This window comes from Gekko japonicus, unplaced genomic scaffold (assembly GCF_001447785.1).
Source record: "Gekko japonicus isolate JY-2015 unplaced genomic scaffold, Gekko_japonicus_V1.1 scaffold601, whole genome shotgun sequence".
Classification (NCBI taxonomy): Eukaryota; Metazoa; Chordata; class Lepidosauria; order Squamata; family Gekkonidae; genus Gekko; species Gekko japonicus.
In genome coordinates this window covers 1,214,099-1,241,469 of record NW_015169793.1, presented here as the reverse complement: position 1 = coordinate 1,241,469, position 27,371 = coordinate 1,214,099, and the positions used below count along the sequence as shown (strand labels likewise).

At 43.3% G+C, this 27,371-nt stretch overlaps 1 long non-coding RNA gene across 1 annotated transcript in view; it reads right to left on the bottom strand.

The window, feature by feature from the left end:
• Positions 1-492: 492 nt before the first annotated feature.
• Positions 493-27,371, bottom strand: part of LOC107115345 — a 184,435-nt gene continuing 157,556 nt past the window's right edge. The window contains exons 5-6 of the long non-coding RNA XR_001482671.1: positions 20,336-20,443; positions 493-633 (exon numbers count right to left, since the gene is read on the bottom strand). This is a non-coding gene — a long non-coding RNA (uncharacterized LOC107115345). The remainder of the gene's footprint in view (positions 634-20,335; positions 20,444-27,371) is intronic.

The following is a 27,371-nucleotide window of genomic DNA, read 5'->3' as shown; positions in this document are numbered from 1 at the left end:
CTGATGCCTCCACCTTGAATTCATCCACCAGCACACACCGGTAACTGACATTCACTACACCAAGGTCAGGTGAATCATCCTTGGATCATTCTCAGTGAGCCTTGGCTAGTAAACTGGTTTAACTATCTAGAGAGCCTGTGTAAACTACACTAGGCAGGATATCAAACTGAAGATAATTCTGCATTATCAGTAGACGTCTTATTACTGACAGAATGCCTCAGAGGTGGTGTTGCCTCCTCCAATGGAAACTGGAAACAACTTCACTTAAGTTATGAAAATAACTGACATTTTTATAGAAGTATCAACAATATTTTTAAGCTCTTCAGGTGCTCAAGAGAGAAAGCCTTCGACAACATATAAAAGCAAGAGAGTTTGTATTGAGACCATCTGTGGAAAAACTACCCTTTCAGATGCTCTCAAGGGGATAGGCTCAGCATCTTGACATGTTCTGTGTTTTTTTTCTGCACAAGGCAATAATGATACTTACCTCATTGATGCTGATCTCAGCTTCCACATACTGCAGACCTTTCTGAAGGATGGAGATGAGGGCAGCAGGTGGCACTAGTGTTCCATTGATGTTGGACTGGCTAATATGACTCTCTATTCCAAATGTAAAGGCAGAATGGGAGAAACCTGAAAGCAGGAAGGAAAGCCATGCATGATATGAAGTCTAAATGTGACATGTATACTAAATAAAAGGCTGCTTAAAACTGTGACATGCCAACACAAGGATATCAAATTGACCAGACTAGGTCAAATGGTCACAAAGAACACTGCCTTCTCAACTTTGTTTAATTTGTAAACAGACTTTGCCAAAAGGGTGCTCCTGGGGAAAATAAGTTTTGGTAAAACAAAGCAAAACAAAAACTATACCTTCTTTTAAACAATAGAAATTTGCTTTAAAGGCTTTTTTCAGTACAGAGGTTGTAGTCATCTGCCAAAGGCACAGATGCAATTTAGTATTTGCATGTTATTCATACACAAAAAGAAAAGCATTATGTTTCTGTCCAAACCTTTCATTAATCTGACATGCAGAGTATAACTATTTAACCAAATGAGAACCAACCCCCCCCCCTTTCCCAAAGGCAGACCTTTTATTTTCTCATTTTATTTAATCACCTATCAGTCATCTCTATATAATAATCCTCTTAGCGTTTTGGCCATTTCCAGCTCTCCAATTGGCTGTGCAATGTGCTCCATCAGCCATTGGCCCATCAGACGCCACTCAAGAGTATTCGCGTGCCATTGGCTGGGTGCTGGGTCTGCTCCTCTTCCCCGCCCACTTCCACTTCAACCACCATTCCCTGTCAGAATAACTGGCAAACGGCTGTCTCTCCTGACAAAGACACTTCTCCTGCTTGGCCCCTCTGTGGGACTAACTTTTCCCTCAGTGGCTATTGGTAGGCTATCAAGCTTGGTTCTGTCAGTAAAAAGATAAAGGAAGGAAACCCTTTCCAGGCCTTTGTGAGGAACTCATGGGGGACTAGAGTTGCCAGCTCCAGCTTGGGAAATTTCTGAATTTTCTGTGTATAAGGAAGCCAGTCTAAGGAAGCTAGAGTTTGGGGAGGGAAGAGGCCTCAGCTGAACAGAATGTCATAGAGCCCACCCTCCAAAGCAGTTATTTTCTCCAGGGGGAGAGAGAGAGAGATCTGTTGTCTGGAGTTCAGTTGTGATACCCAGCGATCTTCAGGCTCCACCTGGAGATTGTCTACCTTACGCACAGCACTTAGCGCTTCAGAGCAGGGTCTGCCAGACCCAGGTACTTGCTGTGGAAGCTGTGATTTAGGACCAGTCACAGACTTTCAACGTAACCCCCTCCCCCGCCCACTTGGCCACTTTCCTGTCAGAATAAACTGTGAAAACGGCTCTCTCCTGCTTATCTCCGCCATGGCTGGCTGGCTACTAAGGTGGGCCAGCAGCTGTCAAACCATTCTCTTCAACCCCCTGCTGTGCGGCTGACTTGGTTCTGTCAGTAAAACAGGGTTGTTGTGCAAGTCAAAAGGGGGAGAGGAGAATGATATAAGCTGCTTTGGTCCCCATTGCAGAGAAAGACTACATTTCCTCCTGGGGAACCATTGTTGCCAATCTCCAGGTGAGGACTGGAGATAACTCAGAATTACAACTGCTCTCCAGATGGCAGAGATCAGTTCCCCTGGAGAAAATGGTGGACTCTGTGTCCTCATACTCTGCTGAGATGACCCCCCTATGACAGCCAATGTGACGTAGCAGTCAGGGCTTCAGAGCATGGTAGAGGCTGCAGGTGGGTGGGAGATGGAAAGCTGCAGGTGTGTATGTATGTGGGAGGGAGATGGAAAGCTGAAGAGTGAGTGGCAGATAATGGCAGGTTGATGGTTGGCTGGGAAGGAGATAGGGTTGCCAACTCCAGGTTGGGGAATTCCTGGACACTTGAGGGGTGGAGCCTAGAGAGTGTGGGGTTTGAGGAGGGGTGGGATCTCAGACAGGTACAATGCCATAGACTTCACCCTCCAAACCAGCCATTTCCTCCTGAGGAACCATTGTTGCTAATCTCCAGGTGGTGGCTGGAGATCACTCAGAATTACAACTCCTCTCCAGGAGGGAGGGGGGAGGAGATAAAAAGCTGAAATCAGAGGGGCAGATAAAGCTTGGTTGATGGTTGGCTGGGAAGGAGATAGGGTTGCTACCTCCAGGTTGGGAAATTCCTGGAGATTTGAGGGGTGGAGCCTGGAGAGGGTGGGGTTTGAGGAAAGGTGGGACCTCAGACAGGTACAATGCCATAGACTCCACCCTCCAGACCAGCCATTTCCTCCTGGGGAACCATTGTTGCCAATGTCCAGGTGAGGTAGCAGAGATCAGTTCCTCTGGAGAAAATGGTGGACTCTGTGTCATTATACCCTGCTGAGGTCGTCACAGCAAATTGACGCTGAGTGCACAAGGCCGGGGCACTCTACTAGAGCCTCTTTCTAGAGCTCGTTGTATTTATTTCCATAACAGGCCTTATTCTTAGTCTTATTATGATACCCTTCCTCCAAGAAGGGTGGCAGAAGTCATTCTCGCTTACTCCATTTCCCCCCTCATACAACTCTTTGAAATAAATCAGACTTGAGATAATGTGATTTACCCAAGGTTACCATGTGAACACCACATCTGAGTAGATATGACCTGGACCCAAATATGGGTCTTTCTAGTCCTAACCTTGCAGTCCAACCACTACCCCACATTCGTTCTCTGTTTGGAAGCAGCAAATTCAGCTATACCATATGTAGATGTAATGCTGCCCATCTGTTTATGATGGTTAACCTCTCCTATGCAAATTCTTCCCTTCTAGGTCATGTAAAGATGTTTTTTGTTGCTACTCCTTATCTAGGTGCCATGGAAGTGCCAAACAAAGATCAAGGAAAGAGAGATGGTAGCAGACCCTTGTATCTCAGGCAGGAATCAACATTCTCTATTGCTCAAGGATACCTTCATATCAGAAATTCTGCCCCAGCTACCCAAGCTGAGGATAGCCTGACTTACCCATGTGAGGAACCCTGAGAGAAAGTAGCAGCTGGGATCCACTCGGATACAGCCAAGAACAAGGCTGGGAGTCAGGCAGCAGGGAGGGCATGGTCAGAAGGCAAGGCCAAGCCTGGATTTGGGGAGGGCTGGGAGAGGAGAGGCTAAGAGGCAGCCCTGAGCAGCAAGATGGAGGAGCAAGTGCAGGAACCCCCTCTCCTTCCCAATTCTGAGGCCGGTAGGCCAGATGTCCTCTTTGGTGGCAGGATGGTAGAAGGCAGGGAGACTGTCTCAGTTGTGGAGGAGCCTCACACTTTGTTTTCTCTCTGTTGTGAGAATGTGTTTAGGAGGAAGAGGGGAATCCCTTGTTGGAAGAGTATCAGTGTCATTGTTAGGTGATTATGAGATAGCCAGAGATGTGCTGTTGCCAGAAGAACATACCAAAAAAGGAAAACTAGATACCTCTGTATGAAACAAAGTACTAATTTATTCCAAATATTTCCCACCTCATTTCCAGTGCAGCAGCTGTCATGATTCACTGCACAGAAAAGGGGGCTCACTGTGGTCTATCAAGAGTCAAATCTTACTAGTTCCTCATCTTTGAACAACATTTGTATTTGAAGTATCCAGATACTTTTCAATCTGATTTTTTAAAATTGAAACTGGTCACTCTAGTAGGCAATCTACCCTGGGAAATTTACAGGGACAATGAAGAAAATAAAGAGTATTTAATATTTCCAGTTTAAGTTTCAAGACACAGATGTTCATTCTTCTTATACTATAAAAGGATTCTAGTCTCCCACCCTCTAACACAGAATGAAATCTACTGTAAGTTTATTATGATTAATGCAGGCTTTCATGCATAGTTCTATGCTGCAAGAATCTAAACATTCTGCATAAAAAATGATAACCATGGCACAATGTTGTGTCTACAACAATGCTAACTATGCTAGCTTTTTAACAAAAAAAAGTTAAACACTCATTAGCGCCAACTATAATTAGCATCAGTGCAGCTGTAAGTTTATAAGTAAAACCTACAAGGGAAGGGAATGGGGAAAGAAGCATACAAGCCTGAACTTCACTGTACTCTCATAATCATGATTAAAGTAGAGGCTATGTTGCATCTGCAATAGCTGGCATTAACAATTAACCAATACTTCTCAGTTAACCATAAGACTCTATTCCCAGTGGTTCACAACTTGTAGGCTGTGACCCCAGGAGGGACAGTTATTTAAAGGGGTCCATGAATCTACCCAGCCATGGCACATCCCCTTCCCGGCTTGACTCTATAGTGGAGTTCATCCACTAAGCTACTTGCTGCAGTGTAGACATGCCTCTCCAACTGGGTCCATAGCCTCATCTAGACCCTTAACCAGAGGCTCCCAAATGCATACTAGCCAGTGTTCCCTCTAAGCTGAGTTAGTGTGAGCTAGCTCACAGCTTTTTAGCCTCCGGCTCACACATTTTTGTCTTAGCTTAGGAAGGATGGCTAACTTCAGAGGACGGCGGAAGGCCTGTCGTGATCTGGTCCATGGGGTCGCGAAGAGTCGGACTCGACCGTGCGACTGAACAACAACAACAACAACAACAGGAAGGATGGCTCCAGAGCAAACTAATTTATGCAGTAGCCAAATTTAATGCCAGTAGCTCACAAAGTGGAGTTTTTGTTCACAAGACTCCACAGCTTAGAGGGAGCATTGATACTAGCCCAGTCAGGGATGCTTGCCTAATTGCCTGCTGGTTGGCTTCCCTAGTCCCTCCCACATCTCTGTCAGCCCAGAAAGGCCCAGAGCTACATCAGGCAGCTGCCAGGAGCCAAGGAGCTTCAGCAGGACACAGCATCTCCCTTTCAGCCACCCTAGGGCAGCTTGGTAAGCATGGAAAAGAAGGGGCTGGATTTGGGGGGGAGGGTAGCCTCCCCACCCATTATTATCCATTTCTAAAATATCAGTTTGACAAAGGCAAAATCATACTATTTCTCATTTATCTTTTAGCAGTGTTGGCCTGCAAAGACTAAACTGAGAGGCAAGCAGGGCTTTTAGGAATCAGCATTAAACTCCCCTGGAGTATTAGACTGGTATTACTAGTACTTGAAACTAGAGCTCAGGTTTGCTTTTTGTGTGTGTGTGTGAGATCAAGTCACAGCTGACTTATGGCGATCCCCTAAGCATTTCAAAGGCAAGAGACATTCAGAGGTGATTTGCCATTGCCTGCCTCTGTATCACTACCCTGGTATTCCTCGGAGATCACTCATCCAAATACAAACCAGGGCTGACCCTATCCAGGTCAGAGCTCGGTTTTCCTATATGTGAAGAAATAAAGAACACGACCAAACTGCATTTCCCTCCCAACTCAAAAGCCCCCCCCCCAGTTAAGGTATTTTCAAATGCCGCTAGCTGCTTCTGTTTAGAAAGCCACTTATTTTGCCTCACACATCTGAATAGAGCTCTGACTCAAGAAATATTATGCTGGAGTAAATTTTGTTACTTGTTAAGCTGACACTAGACCTCTCATTTATTTTGCCACCTAGATTAGTAATCACCATGTTATCAACTGTGAAAAAGATCTGCAGCTCCCAGAGATCCAACAGCACGTTATGGAGGTGAGGTTCCCCCCTTCCTCCAACCCAAGTGCCATCACTAAGGCCACGGGTGAATGGGGGAGGTGCCAGGCATCTTTTGATCATGTCTGGATCTAGCACAATTGAGAATTCTCTCCACCAATTCTCTCTTGCACTTCAGTCATTATTTGTGTTACATTTTGATATCTGTGAGCTCTTTTGGAAGACACCTTACCACAAAAAAAGCACAGTTTAAACCAAAATAAATAAGCATCCCCCAATTGTTCTGTCAAGGACTGAAAGTTCATTGGGCATCAAAGCAAATCCCCATGAGTATAGACCAGGGGTGGCCAAACTGTGGCTCGGGAGCCGCATGCGGCTCTTTCACACATATTGTGCGGCTCTCAGCAGGGCGGCAGGGGAAGCTAAATATCATTAGCAAACAAATATCACTGGAGAAATAAATATCATTACCAATATCTGCTTTTATCACTTTTGTTATTTTTGGCAGTCTCACTGAATGTTAATAAAAAGCAAATTTGCATATTTCTCAGTGAAAACATGCAATATTTGTTCAAACATCTGACGTTTATTCTGTGGCTCTTACGTTACGCAAGTTTGGCTACCCCAGTGTAGACTAACTACTGATGGTGATAGGAAAGGGGTCATTCTAGGTCACTACACCAGTAACTCCAAACTATGCAAACATATGAAGCTTTCTTAGACTGTTTCAAGTCATTGGTCTGTACTGCCTGCCCCTGACAGGCAGTAGTTACAACAAGAAATCCTTTGTTCCAATCATCTGGAATGTACTTTGAATCATAATTGAAAAGGTTGAGGAAGCAGTCACTTTTGCCTAGCCTGGCAGAGTTGTTTAAGATATTTCTGGGGGAGAAAATCAGTTTTGGGTTCTGAGATGCTTGATATTATTTTTGGACTAACACTATCTACCTTTGTGTGTTGCCTCTGGACTGGAGTCATGGCGAGAGAAGCACCTTCAAGGCAGCAACCAGAAATCTGCTCTGTCTGTCCCCTGGCTGCTGGAACTCCTCCTTGACTTTTGCCCAGGACCCCAGAAGCACTAAGACTGCCACACTTCATGTATTTACATCATAAATCTGCACACCTTTGCTAAAATACATACCATCCTCCCCACCTCCGGTAACTAAATATATGTGGTAGAATAAGGTAGGAAAATTCAGTATTAAAAAAGAAATCCCTAAAACCTAGGGTCCATTGCTCACCAAGGGACAGTTAAGATAACTGTTAGTGTGGTTCTGATAATTAATTTTATATATAGATCTTGCACGTATACATACTACTGCTTTCAAATGCATGTAGATGCTGCTGTGTTTACTAAAATACAAATTCATTTAAACTGTTACTGAATTCACAGTATTTTTTTGTTACCTATTTTCTCATTTTTCTTTATGTATTCTCTCAATCAATGGACAATAACAGTGGAACAACTATTGTGTGGGGGTTCTAAGGTTGCCAACTCTAACTTGGGAAATTCCTGGATATTTGGGGGTGCAGCCTAGGAGAGCAGGTTCTGGGAAGGGGAGGGACCTCAGCAGGGGGATAATGCCAATTTCTCCAAGGGAACTGATCTCTGTAGTGTTGAAATCAACTGAAGAATTCCAGACCCCACCTAGTGGTTGGCAACCATAATGAGTTTGCAACAAGTTTTGATGTTAAAACAGTTTCCTCACACTCATAAAGTTTGTGAACCACTGTTCTATCCTACATGCCATCAATGAAGTGGCTAGTTCACACTCGTTTTTGACATAAATTGATCACTATGCAATCGCATGGACGTATCTTGCCAGTGCATGGATAAAGTACTGTGTGATCCAAGGGTAGTAATTTCCATGGTTGCTGGAATCTGCAATCACAGAAAATTATGACAAAATGAACCTAACTATCATATCAAAACTAAAGCACCCTTCAGAGATGAGGTATGCAACTAAGTTATGCAACTAAGATTTAGAATAAGAGCTGATTAGTAAAATATGAGGGATGTGCCTGAGAATTTTCTTTTAAAGGGAAACACTGAGGGCTAATTTTCACATTTTATAGTTGGTCAATTATGGGGGGGGGGTATTTGCATATGCATGTGGGAAAGTAGAACAAAAGAGAGTAAAATGAAATTGTTCAAACAATTATCACCAAGTTTTCACCAGCAGTAAAGTCTAACATTACAAAAGTACAAGGGGCTAAACTGACCATACTATAGGGCTTCTAGCAGAAAGTTGTCAGGTTCTCCACTGGCTTAGAAGGAGGCAAAAAACTCTGAACTGAAAACATGCTCACCTGTCAAAGCTCCATTCATGTATAAGCTGTGCCTGTTAATAGTTTCCCCCGTAATAGCACCCTGTCACACTGTAAGCTAAATTACCTTTGAAAGTACATGAAACCTGTCCAATTAAGTCAAGGCCTTTTGGAAAATAATTCCCTGTTCTGTGTTGCAAATTTTCTAGTCCATTTTGAGGATGGAGTGTGTGAGGTACGGAATCTCACAACACCTACCAAGAGATATTTAACATCAATTCACCACGTTATATATTACTGGATGTTTAGAATCAAAGATCTGTCCTTTTAACCATGCTATTCAGCAAAGTACAGTAGCCTGTACCTTATCTCTCAGCCTTCCACCATCATAAAGACCTTTCTCCAAACTCAAAGTGTCTCTTTTGCCAGAGGAACAACTACTTAAGCAGGAGGAAGGTTTCAAGCTCTGCTGAGTGAAATGGTAGCATACAGGCTACCTTTTCATTCTCTTACATTCCCTGACTCATAGACCTCATGCCTCCAAACTTCCTTGGAAGGCTGTACTCCTTCCTGTTCCTAGGTGCTGTTGATCCTGCTCTGCTTCCCTCAAAAAAATACTGTTTGCAAACATACCATGAGTTGATCCTTCCCTTACATTACAGAGACTGACAACACCTTAAAGTAGAATGGACAGAAAGGGTATGGATTAAAAAAAAACAATTTACATCAGTGTAATAATTTACATAGCAGGACCTCACAATCATTCTACAAGCTTTTGTTGGAGCTGTTCTCTGCAACAGCTTCTACTTTCAAAAGAGGCAAGTTCAACTGAAAATGAACCTGGGTACAAGATACACACATGCCTTATCAAGTGTGGAGGATACCCAAAGAAGTGTTCATGCACACGAAAGCTTATACCCAGAGTAAAACTTTGTTGGTCTTAAAGGTGCCACTGGACTCAAACTTCGTTTGTTATTTAAAAGTTGTAACTGCTGATCTGACCTACTTCTTAACATTATAAAGAAACACAAGCCTGGTTCTACGTAGATACCCCTTTTACAATTGATGAGTCACACATTTATTTTGTACTCAGATACGCAAAAACTGAAATGAGGAGCAAAATGTCTGAGGATCCATACATTTCCATGCTAAATTTTATCTTGCCAGCAGAGGTTTTAAGATTTTGTCAAAGCAAGCCATTCCATGACAAAAATGAAATGTACACTATCTAAGGGCCACTGCTCAAGATTTAAACTTGACAGAGAGGATGCTTGAAATGGTTACTGCATTGTGGTAGCTACTTCATGCAATCTGATGTTCAAGTTACTTAAATATTTTAGATTGGTGCAAATCTCTATGGGATGGCCTATCTACATTAGAAATGTCTGGCAGCAGCGCAGCCATAATTCTATCTAGTGCAGGCATAGAACTCTGCCACGGTGCAGGGGAGGATGGTTCCAACAGTTGACTAGCTGCTGGAACTGCCAATGCACGCTGGCCAGGCTCTATTTCCTCTTCTGAGAACGAATGAGCCGGGGAGGCATACGGAGAAAGCATTCGTGGCGGGGATACTTCCCTTCATTCCATCAGAACTGAAAATGGTTTGGCTGGAACCGAAGAGTTAATCAGTTCCGGAAGTGTCTTGGAACTGGAATTATGTTTCTCCTTCTGTTTGGATTTGGAATGGGTTTTCTTAGGCAAGGGTTCAAACATGCAGTGTTCAGCTGAATAGGCAGGCAATTGGACCTAATGCTTTGGTTCTGTCCCTGGAACCGAAGGAAACAAGACGCTCAATGGCGGGCTTGCAAGTTGGTCAGTTCTAACCAGTGATTTCGAAGACAAAGATTGACTGTGCTCTGCCAGGGCAGGTGTTTTCGCTGCCGGGCTATTAGACTAAGAGAGCGCTTTCTCCCGTAAGCTTACCTTTAAGTGCACTGCTCGATCTGAGCAGGTTTCGGGGTAAATTGGAGGCAAATCTTGCACATGATTGTACTATGGGCCTCACCCAAGCAGAAAAGGCAGAGAAGGTGTTCATTTTTGTACCTCGTTTTTAAAAAAAAGCCGTCTGCAACATTTCCCAAAGAAGGGAGAGTCCCGAGGAAGCAAAGAAAACTTCACTTCTAATAAGCTCTGCAGGGGAGTGGCTCCCCTTGGAGTGTTAAGGAAATACTAAAGTAGCTGTAAGAGAGCCTCCAGTGGCTGGCCTGTGCAAGCGCAGTCCCAATATGTCCCTGCACAGAAGACTGGAGATGAAAAATATGTTTCAGGGTTTTTAAAAAACGTTTTATGTTCTCCATGGGATTTTGAGAAAGGAATGAAGAGGAAAAAAACACTGAACAACTCCATATAATTTCATTTGCATTTCATATTAAGCATCTGAAGAAGTGAGGTATGACTCACAAAAGCTTATGCTGAAATAAACTTGGTTAGTCTTAAAGAGATCATGATTTCTATTTTATTTCACTCAAAACAGTCAATCAATTCAATACATGAAGAGACAAGGTTTCATCTGTATTATATTATTATATCTGTATGATATTATATCTGTATTATACAGAGTCTAAAATTCACAATTGTAATCATGAGTGATCTCTGGATATGAGAACACCTATTCAACTTTCTGTTCAAATGTGTTCAGGAACAGAGGTCAGCTGATGCATCTTTTCAGTTGTCAAAAAAACAGTTCCCTTTTTAGATCCTGAGGTTGAAAAGGAACAATAACAAAGCCATTTTGTATCATACCTAACCAGCCAGGTATACTGTTCAAAAGTTATCAGTTCTGTGGATCTAATCCCTAATTTCTGGGTTCCTTTCCCTCCCTACAAAATCTTTTTTTCCCTTTACAAAATACCCAGCACAAAGAACACTAAAAGCAGCAGCAAATTAGAAGAACCAGAACTGAGTCTGACAAAACTAGGGCTTGCATTTATAGCCTAACCTTGGCAATACTTTGATTTTGAACACATTGCTTTAAAAAAAACGAAGTGCGACAATAATTTTTAAGCACATCGCTAAAAAAAAGAAGTGTGACATTATGTATAATAGGTATTTGTAAATGAGGAACAACTGGAAAAAAGCATGGACTGAAAATTGGAATGCTATCTAGTTGTTAAAATCTGTGGGTAAGTGAAAACGTAGGCAGCAGAAATCTATGAGTGTCATTCATTACTTCCAGAAATGGGTCTTGCAGAAGGCCTGAAACACATTAGCTCAGCTGCTTCCCAAAGTATTGGCTAAGGATGCAAAAGAACTTGGCAATGAGGAGAGAAATATCATCAGCATCCTACCTATGTCTTCAGCCCTGAATAGCCTCAATTCTTGTAACATTTTGCCAAATAAAGAAGTATTTCTACTGACCAAAATATCTTCCACAGTACATCAGAATCTTAGGAGCGCCTTCTAATACAGGAGTGGGGATGGGGGGAGATGATGTATCCTTGGAAACAGTTTCCCAAATCAACTTTTTCTTTTAATGGCAGTGACAGACCAGTTAGTAGATGCCTAACAAGAGACATATTTCTGAAATCTTTTCACAGCTGTTCAGAATGAAGATGAAATAAGTATTTTTTAAGAGATACATTAACCTTTTATGCCTGTAACACAAAGACAAAGCTTTTTCTAAAAAAAGAAATGTATTTCCCTGACTCCAAAACTGTTTAAACATTGTGGTGGCCTTAAAATGCGAGTTCAGTTGCTTGGCAAGCCTAAATTCCATAAGAACATAAGAACATAAGAACATAAGAGACGCCAATGTTGGATCAGGCCAAAGGCCCATCCAGTCCAACACTCTGTGTCACACAGTGGCCAGAAATACCAGTGCCATCAGGAGGTCCAGCAGTGGGGCCAGGACATTAGAAGCCCTCCCACTGTTGACCCCCCCCCCAAGCACCAAGAAGACAGAGCATCACTTGCCCCAGAGCCCCTAGCTATACCTTGTGGCTAATAGCCACTGATGGACCTCTGCTCCATATGCTTATCTAATTCCCTTTTGAAGCCGTCCATGCTTGTAGCACCCACCACTTCCTGTGGCAGTGAATTCCATGTGTTAATCACTCTTTGGGTGAAGAAGTACTTCCTTTTATCCGTTCTAACCCGACCGCTCTGCAGTTTCATGGAGTGCCCACGAGTTCTTGTATTGTGAGAAAGGGAGAAAAGTACCTCTTTCTTTACCTGCTCTTTCCCATGCATAATCTTATAAACCTCGATCATGTCACCCCTCAGTCGTCTTTTCTCCAAGCTAAAGAGCCCTAAGCGCTTTAACCTTTCCTCATAGGGAAAGTGTTCCAACCCTTTTATCATTCGAGTTGCCCTTTTCTGCACTTTTTCCAAAGCTATAATATCCTTTTTAAGGTGTGGTGCCCAGAACTGCACACAGTATTCCAAATGAGGTCTCACCATTGATTTATATAGGGGCATTATTATATTGGCTGATCTGTTTTCAATACCCTTCCTAATAATCCCCAGCATAGCATTGGCCTTCTTTATTGCAGTCACACACTGTCTCGACATTTTCAGTGAGTTATCCACTACAACTCCAAGATCTCTCTCTTGCTCAGTCTCTGCCAGTTCAGACCCCATCAATGTGTATTTATATTTAGGATTTTTGGCTCCAATGTGCATCACCTTGCACTTGGCCACATTGAACCCCATTTGCCATGTTGACGCCCACTCGCCCATCCTTGACAGATCCCCTTGGAGTGCCTCACAATCCTCACTGGTTTTCACCACCCTGAACAACTTTGTATCATCCGCAAATTTAGCCACTTCACTGCTTACTCCCATCTCCAAATCATTAATGAACAAGTTAAAAAGCAGTGGACCAAGTACTGATCCCTGCGGTACCCCACTGCTTACCACCCTCCACTGAGAAAATTGCCCACCTACACTCACTCTCTGTTTTCTATGAACTAGCCAGTTTTTGATCCATAAAAGGACTTGTCCTTCTATCCCATGATTTTTGAGCTTACTTAGGAGCCTTTGATGAGGAACTTTATCAAAAGCTTTCTGGAAGTCAAGGTAAATAATATCTATTGGATCCCCCTTGTCCACATGTTTGTTCACCCCCTCAAAGAACACTAACAGGTTAGTGAGACAAGATCTTCCCTTACAGAAACCGTGCTGAGTCTGCCTCAATAGGTTTTGTTCATCTATGTGCCTACTAATTCTTTCCTTAATAATGGTTTCCACCAATTTACCCGGTATCGACGTCAGACTGACTGGCCTGTAATTTCCCGGATCTCCTCTGGAACCCTTTTTAAAGATGGGAGTGACATTAGCTACCTTCCAATCCTCAGGAATGGAGGCAGATTTTAAGGAAAGATTACATATCTTTGTCAGGAGATCTACAAGTTCACATTTGAGTTCTTTCAGAACTCTCGGATGTATGCCATCTGGGCCTGGTGATTTTTCAGTTTTTAAGTTGTCTATCAGTTTTAGGACCTCCTCTCTCGTCACCTCAATCTGACTCAGGTCTTTCAACACCCCTCCTGAAATCAGTGGTTCTGGAGTGGGCAAGCACTTCTCATCTTCCACAGTGAAGACGGAGGCAAAAAATGCATTTAGCTTCTCAGCCATTTCCCTATCATCCTTCAATACTCCTTTTACCCCTTGGTCGTCCAAGGGCCCCACTGCCTCCCTGGCTGGTTTCCTGTTTCTAATGTATTTGAAGAAAGTTTTATTGTTGGTTTTTACGTTTTTTGCTATATGCTCCTCATATTCCCTTTTTGCCTGCCTGACCTCAGACTTGCATTTTATTTGCCATAGCCTGTGTTCCGTTTTATCAGCCTCACTGTGACTAGCTTTCCACTGCTTAAAGGAATTCTTTTTACTTTTTACAGCCTCCATTACTCTGTTTGTTAACCATGCAGGCTTTTTCCTATACCTGTTTGTGCCTTTCCTAACCTGCGGAATATATATTTTTTGAGCTTCTAGGATCGTAGTTTTAAATAGATCCCAAGCTTCCCCAATTGTTTTGACCCTTTCTACTTTTCCTTTCAGTTTCCTCCCCACGTGTCCCCTCATATCAGAGAAATTACCCCTTTTAAAGTTAAAAATGGTTGTGTGAGTCTTTTTGGCCAATTCTCTATTTGTACAAATGATGAACTCAACAACATTATGATCACTGTTTCCAAGCGGTGCAATCACTTTTACATCTCTCACCAGGTCTTGAGTGTTACTTAGGACCAAATCAAGGATCGCCTCTCCCCTGGTAGGTTCCGTGACCATCTGCTCCATAGCACAGTCATTTAGAGTGTCTAGAAACTCAATCTCTTTTTCCCGGCTAGAACACATATTGACCCAATCAATGTGTGGGTAGTTAAAATCACCTATTATTACACAGTGTTTTTGTCTAGTTGCTATCTTTAAGGCATTCATCATTTTATAATCCTCCTCTATCTTTTGATCTGGTGGGCGATAACAAACTCCCAGTGTTAAGTTTCCTTTTGGCCCCCCTATTTCAACCCATAGAACTTCCAGAAGCGAATCCAATTCACTTAGCCTCTCAATCTTTCTAGACTTTATACCCTCTCTGACATACAGAGCTACCCCACCTCCAACCCTTCCCCCCCTATCCTTCCGATATAATATATAACCGGGAATCACTGTGTCCCACTGATTTTCCTCATCCCACCAAGTTTCAGAAATACCCACAATGTCTATTTTTCCCTCCGACACCAAGCACTCCAACTCCCCGATTTTACCTCGGACACTTCTAGCATTTGTATAGAAACAGCTGTAATTTCCCTTACAAGTTAAGCCTGCATCCTTCCTCTTGCTATCTCGAGTCGTTGTCCGGCAGTCCATGTCACCAGCCATGGCCTCTGTGGACAATTTCAATCCACCTCCCTGTAGAAAAGCAACCGGTACCCCCTCACCTCTCTCAGATGAGCCAACCCGAACCAGAGACTTTTCATCTCCTGTCGGCTTTCCCCCAATATTCAGTTTAAAAGCTGCTCTGCCACCTTTTTGATTTTAAGTGCCAGCAGCCTGGTTCCTTCTCGGGACAAGTGGAGACCGTCTCGCCTGTACAGCTCCCTCTTGTTCCAAAAAGTATCCCAGTGCCTAACAAACCTGAACCCTTCCCCCCTACACCATCGTCTCATCCACGCATTGAGACTCCTGATCTCTGCCTGTCTCTCCGGCCCTGCGCGTGGAACAGGTAACACTTCTGAGAAGGCTACCTTGGAGGTCCTGGACCTAAGTTTCCTGCCCAGCAGCCTAAATTTCTCCTCCAGGACCTCACGACTGCATTTCCCCACATCGTTGGTGCCGACATGCACCACGACCACTGGCTCCTCCCCAGCACTATCTACCAGCCTATCTAAAACACGCGTAATGTCCGCTACCTTCGCACCAGGCAGGCAAGTCACCATACGGTCAGTACGCGGGTTCGCCACCCAGCTGTCTACCTGCCTAAGGATCGAATCACCCACTACCAAGAGCCCCCCTCCCACCCTGCTCAGGGATGGTTCCTTGGTGCAAAAGGAGAGCCGCTCACCAGCTGGGGAAGAGGTCCCTTCTGAGGGCACATTCCCCTTATCCTCAGCATGGTGCCCTGTTTCCCCTAGACCCTCATGCTCCCTGACAGCAGCGGGGCTGCCAGATCCAGAGTGGGACGTAGCTAACAAGTCCCCGAGAGTCTTTTCTGTGCGCCTAGCTGACTGTCTCTGCTTCTCCAGGTCAGCCACCTTGGCCTCAAGGGAGCACACACGTTCCCTGAGAACCAGGAGCTCCTTGCACCGAGGACACACCCAAGACTTCTGCCCAGTGGGCAGATAGTCATACATGTGACACTCCGTGCAAAACACTGGATAGCCCCCAACCCCCTGCTGGCATTCTGGCTTCATAATTCTTTTAAAATAAATAAATATAATCCCCCTTTTACACCCTTGGTATTTATGTGGGTTTTGTTATCAAGTCAAATTATTTTACGGGAAAGACAAAGAGCCTAGGGCCTTGTCTTTCTGGCTCTTTTTGGGCTTCTTACAGCGCCCCTAGTCTAAGAGTCCCTAGGCTAAGAGCCACAGGCAAAGAGCCCTTTAGCTCACCCTTACACAGGCAAAGAGCCCTTTAGCTCACCCTTCGGCTCGTGCCAGAGGCTCGTGCCTCTGCCAAGGTGCTTCCTTAAATAGAGGCCTCCCCCAGCAGAGGTCAGGCAGCAGCTATTCAAATTCAAATTCACCCAGGCACTCAATCACAGGCAAAACAATGCCCCTTCCACTTCCTCTCAATTACAGGCAATCCCAGTCAAACAATGCCCGTTCCTCTCCCACACTCAATCAGCCAGGACTCTGCAAGAACTCTAAGTGCTTCCACACACTGCTAAACACAGTTTTCCCACAAAATATCCTTAGCTGAATTCTCTCAGCTGAAAGCAAGTAAAAGAAACCCACTCACCACTCTCACAGCTCTCTCTCCTGCTCCTGCTCAGAGCTCAGCTGGTATACACATAGGTATACACATGGGTACTTGCAGATGCACAGACTTGTATGGATGGGAATAATTCCAAAAATATATTCATAAGAAGCCAAGGTTTGAATCCAAGGAGAACATCTGTATTCTGTGCCCCACACTCATTTGGTCCTGAGCACTAAAAGGAAATACCAGTTCCCCAGCCAGCAACATTCCCTAAAATTGAGAAGTGTTCTTAAAGACCTACCTATTTAGTCGTTGTTGACATTTATTAGTCACCCTTCCAAAATTGGCCAAGGCAATGTACACAAATTAATTACCTAGAATATTGAATCAAATTGACACTATGACCATCATAACAGGATTTAAATGTGACTGCATTCCTGACGAATTGTGGACAAGATCTATTAGGGAACAAGATCTCTTCCTCTTTCACTTACATCTTCCATAGTGGGAAATGTTATAAGTAACATCCCTTCCTCCTTCTCCAGAGTGATATTTCTGTCTATGCATCTAACATAACAAAAACCATGCGCACTGCCCTTATCCAGGGCTATTTTTGGGCAGGAACGCACAGGAACGGAGTTCTGGCCGGCTTCAGAGTTGGCCACGCCCACTACAGCCAAAACCTCTGCATGTGTGGCTATAGAGGGAAGGCCTGGAGATCACCCCCCCCCCTCCAGCAACTCCAAGGCGGGCAGGCCAGGGGGCCCTGGTAGGATCGGGGCAGCATTTAAATGACTCCCCGAACCTTCCCCGGCCTGTCCAAGGGCCAGCTTGTCCGGGCTCCGCACAGCCGCAGGGCGCCCTGGCAAGCCAAGGAAAGACATGGGGTGTGGCCTATTATGCTAAAAGCTGTGTTGTCAGGGGTGTGGCCTATTATGCTAATGAGTTCCTGCTGGGCTTTTTCTACAAAAAAAGCCCTGCCCTTATCTCAGGAGAGAAAGGATGTGACAAAAGTATGACACATATGTCATATTTTTTATCCCACCTTTTGTGTAATGAGTTCAGGGTTTTCCCCCCCTCTATCTCCTCACAATTACATTCCCCTTCCCATATACATGGTTTCCCCCCAAGAATCTCCTCACAACTATTCTATTAGGTAGATTAGACTGACAAGGTAACTGGCTAAAATTTACCCAATGGGCTACATGGCAGACTGAGCACTAGTCTCCCACTACCACACAATCTTCTCCATTCCAACTACATGGAAGGACAGAAGAAACTTTCTCCTTTTGTCTCATGTATAGGATTCTTTGGCAATTTACCAGGACAACTTTGGCAACTTAACCATTCCCCTTGCCTAATACTAGTTCTTCAGTTTTCGTAACCCTACCAGCCTGGGAGACTTGGCTGCACCACTTATTTTCAAATAAAAATAAAGAGGAATGAGGTGAGATATATGACTGTTTCTTTCTGGTTGATAACCTTAATGCAATAAAACCATATAAAATTCTCTAAAGAAGGCAGTCCTAATTTCTAAACTGGGTTGTCAAGATCCCTAGTATGATTAATTTAACAGCAAATAATCCCTACCAAGTGCCAGCAACCCTTTTGTCTGCACAGGGTCTGCTAAATGGAGCCTTTAATTAATATAAAGAGCTGAATAAAGGCACTTAGCAGAATCAATCAGTATAGTTGAAACAATAAATATGAATGTGTGTTTTGAAATACCATTAGTTTTAAAAGCTGGTGCAGTGTACTAATCTATGTATTTTGTAGATGGCCATACAGACACCATGATTGCTCAGCCTTACCTCCCTTTCCCCATTTATGGTATACCTCAGTTAATACATTGTTATATTATTTTAAAGTGAGAATCAATGTGTTACTACAATTATTTCCACAATTCCCAGAAATGCATCCTGTACTAACAAGTTATCTGAAAGAACTGAAGAAATACACCTGATTACAGCTGCCGAAACTATATTAAGCATGGGTTCATGTAAAAACAGTTATACCTTCTTACTTTGGTAACTGATCCTATTGGTAACTGCTGAGAATTTGGAGGAACTTAAGGCTCAGTAGGGACACATGTTAGAAGTTTCAATAAGTCAAAAAAGGATCTTGTGATTAGCCTTACTTAGGCTTTTGACAAACCTACCTGCCTGTGACAGAACTGTAGAAGAACAAAGAATTATAAAGCAACTATTTTACATACTTTGGTTACATTAATGTAACATTTGAGATGAAGAACAGCAGGTTCCCCCCCCCTTCCATTCAACCAAGCTACATAAGCAGGCCAGCTAAATATAAGATCTTTTCCTATGGCTGGGTGCAAAGCAGACCCTCTTTTAGCAACACACACGAGCGTTATCTCCCAATTTGTTCCTTGGGGAAAAGGTTAACTGAGGTAATGGAGACAATATCCAGGTTCATTTTTAAAGCCAGGAAAATCATACTTAGCAGATTTTGCCCTAAGCAGTGCTCTGCAGTCAGTCATAACAACCACCTGTAAACAGCAGCCGTGAATAGGCTGTCACTGCTGACATACTGTAATGACCTAGCAAGGCTTTCAAACACTGAAATTTTCTACAGATGGTCACTGTAGCTTTTTTTCCAGTTGCCAAGACAGTAAAGGCTCCTTTTCTTGAAATACATCCTACTCTGGCACACTGCAAATTACCTTATTAGAGTATTTTAGTCTTTTTAAAAGCATGTATCAGTAACTTCCAAAATAACTAACTGCTGAGAAAAGTATAGTTAAAAACTCTAAAAGTATAGTTATAGTTAAATATTCTACATGCCAAGTATTCAGGTTTCAGTAGTCAGTTTCTTATCTGCAGGAAAAAAATATCCAGGAAGAAGCAAATAAACACTATTTCTATCCAAATGAATCATTTAAAACTTTTCCTTCTTTTAAGATTGCCAGATTTCAAATCCAAGTTCTATCTAAAGGCAAACAGAAATTTTAACAGTGATTCCATATATTGTAAATTGACAATCGACAAGTACAAGGTCTGGAATTGTATGGCCACTTTCCAAAAGAATCTGTTTAAGAGCACATGCACTGGCTTCACTCATCCCATCACGACCTTGGCACACCTGGAAATGCTATTACGCTCAGCAGAGTGGGACAATTTGTTCCTCAACAAGATCAGATCTCTCCAAATATTCTGAGAAGCAAACACAGACCTTACAATATCACAGACAACAAAGCCTAACTCTTCACATATTTTATCCCTCTTCCTACTTTCTAATTTTTCAAATAAACGTGAACGCCTCTTTGTATTTCTGTGTTATGATGCAGTAATTTCTTTCAGGCCATTTTTGAGTAAAACTGGTCCCAAGCTGCTATCCACCGATACAAGAAAACCTGCTTCTGTATGCAGAGGTAGAGGCGGGGGGGAGGGGAGTGTGGCAACATTTAATAATACAAAAGAAAGTTATTGGGAGACTCCTGTTCATTCTTCTCCCAAATCTTGTTCAATTTGGCCCAGAAAAGCAAACTTTACTATATTTATCCTTCAGAAACTTATAAATAGTAATATTCATAAACTTTTTAAAACACTGCCCTCAGTGGGTTCAAAAATTAGCCATTTGCGTAGTTTGCAAAACAGCACTGGCAAAACTCTCTCCAGGACACTCAAGGCATGTTTATGATTAAAAACTTACCTGATTCCTGGAGATAGCGATACACCAAGAAATTCACTTCGTCACTGGTTATGCTCATCTTAACCCCACCTCAATATGATGAGGTTTGCAAGAAGTGCGATCCACGCTCTGTTGAAAGGAAAAGTGATAAACAGACATCTGTAATGCCAGCATTTATATTGAAATTCATGATTTTGAAGGAAAAATACTGTGCTCACACATTCATTTACCTTTGCACTGCAGCAATATGAAGTGACTATAAAAATCTGAAGCACCCATAATATTTTTATTGTTCAGCAGAACTGTAAAAACCTTTCTAGACTTCTGGAGTTTGGCAAATGAGTATTTAAAATTTCAAAAGAGCGCATGCATATTTTCTTACATGGCTCTGTTACAATAGTGTGCAACTATTGCAAAGAAAAGAAATGAGCAGGCCGTGGCCAAACAGGCCCTGGAATTCAAGCACCTTCTACAGAGATAAATCTGTTGTTCCAACCTGTCTTCTGTATTTTACACTCTCAAGTAATGGTTTCTTCCCTTGGTTCCTAATGTTTACAGTTCAAGCACATTCAGGGTCAAACTAGGAATGACACAGGAATTCCATAGTAAGTATCTTTCATGGTTGTTTTTAATGGGATAAAAGTAGCCATGGGGCACTGGTTTGGAATGGTGATGGGCATTAGTACTGGCATGATATAATCCTTTCTCCTGAACCATTTCCCAACTCCAGCTGCCCCAGGTTTTTTTTTTAAAGATACCATATGTGGTACATTTCCCACTACAGAGTATATGGGAGGAGAGGGGAACTGAAAGCAACAAAGGGAAAGCAGCACAAGGAAAACCCTCTCATGTAGTGTTAGGGTTGCCAGACCTCCTGGTGGAGGCAGGGGTCCCCTGCCACCAGGCCCTGCCCCCCAGCTCCTCATTAGCTGGCCAGTGGGCGGGGACTTATCAGTAGAAAGAAGACCTAGGCTATGTTACTTGAGTCGCACAGGAAGTGACATCATAATGTCAGTGATGCCCAGATGACACTTTGGTATTGGGCAAAAACTCTTTGCTAGAAGCTGGTTTTACCACAGTTTTTCCCCAGATACCAAAGTGTCACCCAGAAGTTGCTGGCAGGATGATGTCACGTCCTGTGCAATGCCAGCAATGTGGACTGGGCCTTTCTCTTTCTCCTGGAAAGTCCCCCCCCCCCAATCTCCTGCCAGTTACCAGGAGTGATGTGGCAACTCTATGTAGTGTTGTGGTTCCGAATCCAAATCTGAGGTTCTTTTGTGGCTGTTCTTGCCTTTTGAAAAACCACAATAGTGGCTAATAAGTTATCTTCTTTGGCACATCTGGTTTGCCCCTCATACTACATTTTAACAATTCAAGTTAGGTGTCTTTTTCACAATTTACTCCTTTGACTCGCTCAGTTAAATATGAAAATATAACATGAAAAAGTCATACACAAATGTTGAAGAGCAAATAGCAGAGATATATTTAGAACAAAATTTTAAAGCCAGCAACATGGCATAGCATTTTGGGTAAAACAGACATTCTACCTTGACATTAAAGCACCAAGAATGCGAGCCTCAACTCCAGCCGAGCGTGCGCTGGTGGGAGGGGGCTGATTTGCCTCCTCGTGAAGCATGAAGAAAAGGGCATTGGCGCTGCAAGAAGCACCGTGCCAGGCAGGGGGCAGAGCCAGCCTATTTAGGCTCGGCTCCCACCCTCTGCCTCAGCAGTTCTTCAATGTGCTCGGCCCACCCTCCCGACCTATTTTAGTTCAGGTTTCAACCGGTTGCCTTTTAATGGGGCCAGGTAGGAATTTTTTCACCCCTTTTTCGATTTGGTTTCAGATGGAGGAGTGTTTTTTGCCTACCTTGCACTGAGGATGGTAGTGTTGGGAAATTGGCTTTGGGGGGCCATCGTTTGCTAAATAGGATGGTCACTTTGTGGTTAGGCGGGGTAGCGTGATCAGGAAGTTGAAAACTGTGAGCACCTGGGCATTGTTATAAAGGAATTAAAGGGTCCTCCAAGAACGGCTTTCAGACCTTTGCGGCTCAAGGCCGGGAATGGGGTGATCTCCCCCCCCCTTTTTTTAAGCCCACGGAGGGGATTTTTTATTCATTTTTTTTAACACTACAACAGAAAAAGGGGAAGGGGAACTACATATACGGGAGAAAAGTAAAGTACCCACTACTATCTAAAAACCCAAGAGAGGAGACCCTCCAACTAGCTTTAAGACATCAAATCTTCTCGTCGTCGTTCTTTTTATGAACTGCGTCAAACCCTTAGAAAACCTTTTACCCTCAAAGTTTACATTTAACTGCCCAATAACAGTATCCCCAATCATCCCCAAGAACCAAAGTTCTCAAAGGCACCAATCAGAGTCCTTCAGCCTTTACTTCTTCTTTTCCCTTCTCTTTTGCAGCTTGTAGGGACTTTTTGGGGCTGCTGCCCCCTGCTCAGACAAAGAGTCCTCACCAGATGAACCAGTTTCCAGCTCGCCACTAGACCTGCTGTCCTCTTCTTTTTTCTATTCCTCTGGCCTTCCCAGCTGTTCCTTTAGAAATTCTTGAGCTTTAAGAACAGAGTCAATCTTTTCCTTCTTCTCTTTAATCTTAAATGTTACGCCTTCTGGAAATAGCCATTTATATCCAATTGAATTTGTTTGAAGAAAGAGCACAAGTTCTTTGTATTTCTTTCTTCGTTGCCTTACTTCAAATGGAATATCCTTTAGCGTTCTAACAGCATTCTCCCCCGCCTTCAGGGATGTTGCAGCTACTGCTTTCAGGATAGCATCCCTGATGTGCCTCTTCGAGAATCCTACTACTATTTCCCCAGGCAGATTGTTTTTCTTTATATATCCTGAATATAACCTATAGGCCACATCCATGTCGTTGAGTAGCAATTCCGCCTTTATTTCTGTTACTGCGGCAAGTAGCTCACTCATAAGTTCTTTAAGATTCTCTCCTCTGTTCTCTGGCACCCCCTGGAAGCACAGGACCATATTGGCCTTATCCATTTGCACTTGAAGCATTTGATCTTCCAAAGAAGAAGTTTTCTTTTCCATTTTTTGCACTTTCTTCTTCACTTTCTGCGTTGATTCAGCCATTTCCTTTACTTTCTCAGCATCCTGCTTCATTACTTGAATCAGATCTGTTATTTGCATTTGTTGAGCAGTAATGCTTGTTGTTACCACAGACAGCTGCGTTTGTTGGGCTGTAATATTTGTTGTTACCATGGACATCTGTTCTTTGAAGTTATTCAGCTGTTCCAGTAGAGGGCGCATGAACTCAGCTATAGCCTTTGCCGTCTCACTGGTTGTTTCCGGCTTTGGGGACTCTGGTTTCATTTTTAAAAGTTTCTCTTTGTCTCTGTCCCTCTTCCCTGCCATCTTTTTTCCAGTTTGTTTACTTTTGGATTTTTTTTTGAAGTCTCTGAATATGTGCTTAACTGCTTAGCTCGATTGGGTAAGTACTTCTGGGCAATTCCGCACATTTTTCTTCTGCTCCCCCCCTTTCGCTCAACAGTTTATGCGCATGGGAGGCGTCCCCCCCGCTCGCTTTTCCCGTTCCACGGAGTAGGGTAGGGAACGTCTTTTCTTTTAAAAATCGTTTCTCAGTTGACTCACGTTCATAGTTGATCTTCCGACCCCGCTTCTTTCATCATTTTTCACGCCCGATCTCCTGCGCTTGACCCAGTTAGCTTCACTTGTACTATTCGGTCTCTCGGCTGGAAGAACCACTGGAGCAAAGGGGAGCCTCGATTCTCTGGCATTCCGCCATCGAAGAGGCTACCCCTCAAAGCTCCTTGGCCAGGGTTCCTTCACCGGGCCCCTGGGGGGGTTACGAGCCTGCTCGCCCCCTCCTTCCACCGGAGCACGGAGACACCCCCGAGACGTCCGGGAGGTGAGTCCGTGAATGTGCCACCATCAACCGGAAGTCCAGGAATGGGGTGATCTTCCTTAGAACAATCTGGCCCAGTCTATCTCAGCAGGCCTTGTAGCTTCTGGGGTGGTGGGCCAGGGGGTTCTCCTAAATGCCAAGCTGCTGGTCGAGAGCTACATTAGGTGGCTCGAGATTGGGGAAGGTGCATCGCCCAGAAGGAGATGAAAGTGGTCATGATTCCTCAGTACATTTTTAGCAGCACCTCGCCAATTGTTTGATTATAAATAATTAATAAAGTGGCCCTTGTTAAATCCATATTGGTGTCCGTCCCTTCATTCTGACTGTGGTGTCAATGCTTTTTATTACTTCCTTGTAGCCTGCAAACCATGTTGCTATGCCAGTTATGTGGCCAGGGTGATGAGAGACTATGTAAGAGTAATGGTGTGGGGACAGACACACACACACATGGGGCCAGCTTTTTCTTCTGGGCTGCTGATGAACTATTATTGCACCAGAAAAGGAAGTAATCACAGACATGCTCTGTATTCTTGGTGCTTGGAGGGCAACAGTGGGAGGGCTTTTGGAGTTCTGGCCCTGATGGAACCTGGGTTTTGGGCATTGTGTGACACAGAGGGTGTGTTCAGATGGGGCATTTACAACAGTATAGGTGCTGGTTGGAATCGGTGTACTTACTGGCATTCACACGGCGAACATCTGCCTTCCATCCCTAACCATTGCAAAGAGCTTTAAACCGTTGTATTCTGCCACTAGGTCCCCAAGTGGTGGTATCCTGAGTGCAACGGTTGTAATCGCTTTACCCCCCCCCATCTGATCGCTCTCCACCGTTGTAGAGCCACTTCCGTTCGGAAGCCCGAGGCTTCCTATTTTTGCCCGCCATTTTTTTTTAGGTCGGCGACATGCGCTTGGGCGAAGCTTCGCCCCGGCATTTGTTTTAAAAAGAAAAGAAAAGGTCCTTAGTTTAACGTTTTAGAGGAGTCCCGGACCTCAGGGAGGCTAGTTTGCTCTTTAAACTTTAAAGGTAAGTCCTCTCTTCAGGGCATGCTTTTCGGGACGGGGTGTTTTGCGCATGCGTGACGATCGCCATTCTGTGGATGGCTGCCTATGCGCATGTGCAAACTGAGTTTAAAAAAACAAACAAACCACCAACGCCCGCTGTGTGTGAACGGGCATACAGTGATGGGATCCGCAGACAGGAAATAAGTGTGATTGCGTTTCAGCCGGCATAAACTGCAACGGTTCCAACCGGTACAGTTTATGCCAGCTGAAACGCCCCGTCTGAACGCACCCAGAGTGTTGGACTGCTTGGGCCACTGGCATGATCCAGCATGGCTTCTCTTATGTTCTTATGTTGCTCTTATGCCTGAAACTGATTTAGTAATACTTAACAAGGTTGCCGAGTTACAAATCAAATAATTCTCTAATGTAACACAATACTTTTCAAAACAATGGACAGTTTTCCCCGTTGATCATATAGGGAACCATTTTCCCATTCCACATTTTTTCTGAATTCATTTTATATTCAAATCATATATTTTTGAACTATTATGGGAAGATGGTCATGTTTATTCTCCTTTAAAGCAATCATCTCTCTCCCATGTCTGTTTTTCAATATCTATAGCTCTCATACCCATAGCATACTTTGTGATTACAATCAAGAATAAACACTGAATTAAACTATAGAAGAATATGTGGGTACAAGCAAGTTATTTGCTAAATATCTGGCATGTGTCTTTTTTTTGGCAACCTGTACATCCTTTGCTAATTGTAGCTCTAATTTAGCAATTCTTGTTGCATATTGTAGCATCTGCTGCTTTAAGTCAGCTATACTCATCTACAGGTTCCCCCAAAGCTGAAGGTCATACATGAGTGTAGCAGATGTCTCTGCATTATTTATATGAACAGTTCTTTGGAGCTATGCAGTGCTTTTATTTCACTGCTGGAATATAATTCATCAACAATTCAGATTGATTTTCCTCCAACAGTTTATAGTTATTGTAAATGATGACTCTTCTTCCCAAGTATTAATTTTATTTGTTGTAGTAATTTGTACTTCATATAGTACAGCTAATAACTAAATCCCTTTTATTTTTCCTTGGGGGGAAACATTGTCTTATTTCCATCAGAAATTCTACCTTATTTAGAAGAAAACTTTAGGATTAAAACAAATAAATCACAGCAAACATTTAACAGTATAAAAAGGAAGAAATGGCTTTTATTCAATGACACAGAATGGTCCAAAGTGGAACAGATATCTGACATAATCTTAAATTACAGAAAAAATACTTTTCAATGCAGTGTAATGGTTTTCACAATATACTATTGTGACCTGAGTTGCATTAGTTCAGTGAATCCACTTCAGTCGTTCCATCAGCATACCTATTTTAACAGAATTTATGCTGCCTTTCTATCTTCAGAAGATACAAAGGCAGCCAACATAAAAACAGCCTACAGATCCCAAATACTCTTTCCACATAAATTCATACATCCACCCACCAATGCATTTGGTCAGAGCAACAAGGGAAATTTTGGGTGTTCATCCTTCAGGGGATAGGTAAGGAATTCTTAATGACAGTTCTATCTAATTAGGTAGTGTATTGGCAAGTTTTATCCCCCCCCCCCCACAGTATGTTCTTCCTCCCAAGTGACAATTTTGTACACTATCTTTCTTAGAAAACTGATTATTTTTCTATTTTTGGTGGATGGACCGGTATTGGCATGGGAAATCACCACCTCTAGGCATAGAAAGTAATCAAAACTTCTCTGTTTCCATCAGCTGAAATGCATAGATTGAAGTCTTTCACATAGCTGGGATGGCTATGTGGGATTGCTATCTATACTACTGGAAGAAGGGTGCAACAAAATTGCAAGTCTCCAATGGGGACCATACCGTACACTGTTTGCCCTCAGCATTTCCAAAGCAGATTTCTTGCCTAGTGTAGTGATCATTCCCAATAGATTGTATCCAGTCAAGCACACCTCAAGTTCTGCTTGTGGAATGGAACTTTTCTGCTTCCCTCTTTCTGCAACATCCCTCCAAATGCTGTTTCAAGGTTCAGAGGTCACCCAAGAACTCACTGGGAACAATGCTGGACATTACACTTGGAAGTCTGAATTGTTGAAAATTGCCCTCGTTCTCTTCCACCAATGGAAAACAGCAA